This window comes from Bolinopsis microptera, chromosome 6, assembly GCF_026151205.1.
Source record: "Bolinopsis microptera isolate Bmic1 chromosome 6, MBARI_Bmic_1.0, whole genome shotgun sequence".
Taxonomy (NCBI): Eukaryota; Metazoa; Ctenophora; class Tentaculata; order Lobata; family Bolinopsidae; genus Bolinopsis; species Bolinopsis microptera.
Window position 1 is genome coordinate 13,808,805 of NC_087077.1, and position 6,000 is coordinate 13,814,804.

The window sequence follows — 6,000 nt, forward strand, 5'->3', positions numbered from 1 at the left end:
ACGACAATACCAAGGACCCGAGTGCCGCATTGACTTTTCCGGATCCGTTTTTACCGAAGGCTTATCCACCAGTTACTCATGCTGCATGTATAGTCTGATAATATTTTGTTTTATCTCTAGCAAGCATTCTGTAAGTTGGAGTGTCGTATTTATTATAGAAGAGCCAGCCAACCTCCGCATTACAATCTTTTGTATGCCAGGTTCGTTTATAAAATCTAATCATATAATAAGATTGATCCAATAGTCTAAGATGAACGGTATATCTTAGCTCATCGTTATTAAAATCCTAATGGATGAATTAATCAAGTAATGTTCCCTTCCAACACAACTAAACAACAAACAAATGCTTGCTCACCAGTGGTGACGCAATCGTAGGGGCATGCAGTTGGTTCAGATAACTCTCACCCCGACGACAGCGTCGAGAAATTATCAAATTATGCATTTGCGCCATACTGGACACATTTTATATTTAATATTTTGTGGTTTGTAGAAATTAGTGTCATCTAAAGTATAGCTTAACTGGCGAGCAAGCATCGTCCCACTCGGCGGGGACGAAAATACCGAGTCCAATCACAGAAAGTTAACCAAAAGATAAAAACAAGAGCTCGGATATCAACAAAAATCACACGCTCCAGACGACGGGGGAAGAGAGGATATGAAGTAAGCTGCTGGGCTCAACAAATTTTGATAATTGTAAACAAATTTGTTCTTGTGCCCTATAATAATTTGGTATTGAGGTATGACCCTGTACTGTGCGTGATAGTGAAAATGAAAGTGAATGTGAATCTTTAATGCGAACGAAATGAGTTATGGCCAGACGATTCTTCAATTTCAAAATAATAAAGTCAAAGGACTCTGTTTTAAAATACAAGCTCATTCTTATCAAAGTTTAATTCTGTCCATTCTAATTCTTCGTACCTGGACTGTATCTTGAGTAGCTCACTTTTCAGTGTTACTTTAACTAAGTTCGTTGACTTAGTAAAGCTTATCAAACTGTCAATTTTTCGACAGTCGTTCCACATTTTTGTTGATTGATAAATGAAAGAGGAGGATGGGTTCGGGGTGGGGGTTTTTTTCCATAGCGGTCTAAGAAAGCCCAAAAAACATCAAGGTAAAACAGTTTATGCCTAGAGCAGCGATCAAAGATCAAATTATTCATAGCACAAACATTACCAGGGATTTTATCTTGTCCGTTGGGGTGGACTGGTGGAATAGCTTGTACAAGAACACGTGCATTTGGATAAAGTTTTTTTGCTGTCTTCATAAGGTCACTCACAGGGGTCTTGAGATGATTGACACCCTGGGTACAGTACCGGATGTCGTTGGCACCGAAGCTTAAGAACAGTTTCTTTACCTGCACAAGAGGGTTCTTTGTATGAAAGGCCTCAATAGATTTCTGTATAGCTGAGATCTTAAGCCCACCCTTAGCTATGTTGGTGACAGTTTCTTTACCTCTACTGAGGCGATCAGCGTCCAATCGAGCAGCAAAGGAGTCACCAGCAATGAGAATGATAGACTTCTGGTGTTTTTGAGAGTCTGTGATGGGAGCTTTTGGGGATACCTTATTAGGACTGTCGGATGTAGGAGAGGGAAGAATAGGAGATGAAGGAGAAGAGGAAGGTGTGGTTAACTTTCTGAAGGAGAGACTATACCTCCAACAAATTTCATTGTCAGAGGGTGCAACTCCTGGGGCAATCCTGTGCCTCATGACTTGCTGTGCACCAGGCTTCATGATGTTCAGTGTGCCATTGGTGGCAGGAAGGGTGAAGTCTGCGTTAATCAACTCTTGGGCTGGCCTTGACCTAGAGGCCCTAGTTGTGCGTTGTTCTACTTGGGTTGTATCGAGCACAAACTCAAGTGACCGCGGAGCCCCTATTGAGTAAGTGCAAATGGAGCTGGACTGTGATATTATTAGGTCTTCATCGTCTTTATGGAGGCTTAACTTAGCTTGCTGAGTGTCGTACCTAGTAACAAGGCAAGCATCCATGTTGTTGGTGGTGGAGGGGAGGTCATTAATAAGTCCCATCAACTTAAAGATGCTAGGGAAGTTGTTGATGGGATGTGGCTTGTTAACTATGTTACCAAAGCAGTAGTCTTCTGATGAAGGGCTTAGCCATAGGGTGTGGACTTTTTTAGATTTGCCTTCAAGATTCATTGAATCTAATTCTTCTGTGATTTTCTTGAATAGATTTTCATCCATTCCAGGGAGGACTGGAACGTGCTCTACGAGCGTATGTGGGCTATACGAGACATTTTGAACAGTAGTTTCCTTCTTCGTTTTCTTTTCCTTCTTCTTTTCATCTATACGTTCTATTTTAGAAGCAAGCTTTTTCTCTTTCAGACTGTCCAGGATACTCTGAGTAAGGATATATTTTTGAGTTTGTTATAATTGTCATTCAAACGTATTTTGAGTGATTTGTATGTAATAAATGCATTCATTCATTCTATTTGGGGAGCCGCGCACTCGTGCGCAGTGAGTCATACAACTGACAACGTATAATTATATGACAAGACCTTGACTGATTGTTGAAATTCAACATCTAACGTCATCTTGTCATACGTTGTATGACCCGCCGCGCACGAAGTGCGCGGCTCCCCCTGTATCGTCAGAACGATAAAGTGGGGGTCGCAACGTGATACAAACGTCATCAAGCGTCATTTAGCGTGATATGACGCTAGATGTCGCTAATTGTCGGTAGTATATAGTATAGATGGCGCTAGATACCGCTTACTGGGCAGCGCTCAGCCTGTCATTCCGCCTAATTTCTATTTATGAACATGATAGCCTGAGGTCCCCAATTAAGATGCCGCCAGTTAAATATTTGAACTAAATATTTTGAAAATAAAATTTTGTTTTACTAGTTAGCGACAATTAGCGACAATGCTTAATTGACGATGTCAATTCTTTGCAGCTGATTTCCAGGAAACTTTACTGGTAGGGGCCTAACTTCGAAAATGAAAGAGATAGGAACGTCTGGTTTTCAACAAAATTTTCGCCTTGTAAAAATAACGTTTCCTCCCCAGGTGGAAAATTCAAAACAATGTAGATTTTGAATTATCGCGAAAAGTCTTACCTGGGGACCTCACGCTATCTTGTTCATAAAAGAGATTCGGCGGAATGACAAGCTGAGCGCGGCCCAGTAAGAAAAGTCATATTTTAGGCCTTATAAAACTTTGACCATTGTTAATGATCTGGCCCGGCGCGCGCTACTTCGTAGCTCGTGCCATCGGGCAGATTTCGAGAAGAAAGCGGCGCGCGCTACTTCGAAGAAATTTAGACGAGTAACATCCGTCAAATAAAACTGCGTAGCTTTAACTTTGCGGATTTTTGTTCTCTGATCAGCTGAATTGTGTCACATGGTACGTCGTGCAATTGTATTCTTGGCATAATTGAAGCGTGCAAATGTAATGAACTAACGAGCGCGCGCGGAGTTCAACAAGCTGTGAAGAGGCGATCACCTGTAGTAATATCGCCAGCCAGTAAGGTCTGCTATTGATTCACAATGTCAATCCTTTCTATAGCTCGGCGAGGCCCAGTGGTGCATATCTCGCCGATCTACGGAAGTTGCGAGAAGCATTATTTGACGCGCGCGCTACCCAGTAGTGCATCGCGCTACAACCGAACTAACTACATATTATTTTATACAGGGTGTTTTGTTTTAACGTGTTCAGTGAATCAGTGTTATAAGTCAAATCTAGTTTGGTGCGTGCATCATGCATTGTAATATTGGAGAACAATATTTTCTGGTTGGATTAGAATTTGTAGCTAGGGAACTAGTAATCTACTTTCTTTTATCAAGCACATTATTACACAAATCTTCATTGCTTCTTTGTTCGTTGCTATCATTCGGCAGATCTGAGATCATTCGGAAAATGATTCGGCGGATGATTAAAATTAAAAGGAGACATACTGCATGATACTTTAGTTAATGTTAAATTCTCAATAACCAGCAGCATGCAAGCAGACTTGTTACCAGTTACTTTGCTTATGCTAAACTTGTCATTTGCAATTGGACATTTGTTAATTCAAAATGTTGTCAATGTGTAATTTCTTTGACCATTGTTAATGATCCGGCGCGCGCTACTTCGTAGCACTTGCCATCGGGAAGAAAGCGGCGCGCGCTACTTCGAAGAAATTTAGATGAGTAACATCCGACGATCCGTCAAGTAATTTTTCTAATTTTAATATAGGCATAATTATGTTTTTTGTAGGTTTATAACCTTCCGGGACTCGCGCCGAGTTGGATATTTGAAACAAATATTTTACGAGTATCACCCGTTAAATGATTTTGGATAAGATTTTTGTAGAAAAACACTGTAAGCAAACCTACCCTAGTAGTATTTGACCATTGTTAATGGTTTGGCCCGGCGCGCGCTACTTCGAAGAAATTTAGACGAGTAACATCCGTCAACCCTAGTATTGGTTAGCAAACAGTATTATTGATTAATTCCCTAAATAGTTTCCAGTCCAAATATAACTGGAACTGGGAACGTCGAGATTTCGAGCGTGCTAAATCACTCTACAGTCGATCTTCGAGATTGTTCTAGAAGAGCCCTCGACAGTAGAAACCAACTTCAATCGATGTATTTTCGGACGCTGATTCCGAATCACCCCTCATGACATAGGGTTAAAATGCTCCCCTGACGAGATATTAAATCAAGAGGCTTGCATATAATGAACATATTGACACGGGTGCAGAGTTGAGTCTGTACGGAACCTAGTAGTTTCAGTTCCTTGTTTAACTTGCCGTACAGCAAGGACATCCACTACTTTAGCCCGGCGAGGCACATATCTCACTCTACAACTCCATGACAAATGTTTCATATATACTAGCCAAGTTCACAAGATATATCCTTGTGTTTGAGAAGCGCTCGTTAGAACTGCTTCTTTTCCTTCAGTATCCCACAGTCTCTCGAGTTTCGTAACTGCCAGAGAGCTCTCTTAAACAATTACTAGACCCGGTGATTATAAATCAAGAGGCTTTTTTTATTGGCGAAAAACTGTCTCGATCACGTGATATGACCGTATAACTATAAGGGTTTCAGCATATGCTTTTGTTAAGGATTGGGTTAGGGTTAGGGTTGGGATCAGATTAGAGGGTTAGGGTTTCGAATAGTCGTTCAAGACCAGCTAGAGAACGGGTTGAAAAAGTCACGTGACAGTCGAGTGTAGAGTGATTAATCATCATCCTCGAGATTTCTTTAATATTTAAAAATGTAAAAGGGTTCTCCCGCTCGGTCATTTCACAACATGCGTTGATAATTTAGGCGAGCGATTCAGTGAAAGCGCCATGATCACATCATGAGTCATGACATGGGGTAAAACCGATTCTCTGAGGAGTTATAAGTATAAAAACCTGTTTGATCACGTGACAGGCTAGTTATTAAAGTTAAACGGAAATTCTATAGTTTAGGGTATAATAAGGGTTAAGTTTTCAAACCTAGTCTGAACTCAGCAATGAACGTTTGTTGTTTATGAATCCAGAAACTATAACGCACTCGCAGATTGAACAAAATTTAATCGAGCGTCCGATCGTAAACAGAGCTCATCCAATTATCAATTAATAACTTTAATCGATAACTTTACCAGGTTTTACATCTGACGCCTGGACCATGAGGTTCTACTTCTAGATTGAGATCAGATACATTGTTTCTAAAATCTTGTGAAAAAGCCCTGCAAGGTGTGAAAGTTACTTGGATGAATGTATTTTTAACGCTGATTCCGGATCACCTACTATGGCTATATAATTATATGACAATTGACATAAATTGTAAATGCTTCCCTGAAGAATTGTGTATTGTGGGCAAAAAACTGTTTGGTCACTTGATAGGCTGGTTGTGGTAGAACACGATTCGATTATTTATTGTTTATAGTATAAACAATTTGACCAAAACCCATAATCATGGGTAGAGTGTACCGCTGCCAGTGTCTCTCTTTTCCAAACAAAAGGAAATGATATTAATTTGAGGAACAGTCCGCTAATGCAAATTGATACCGAG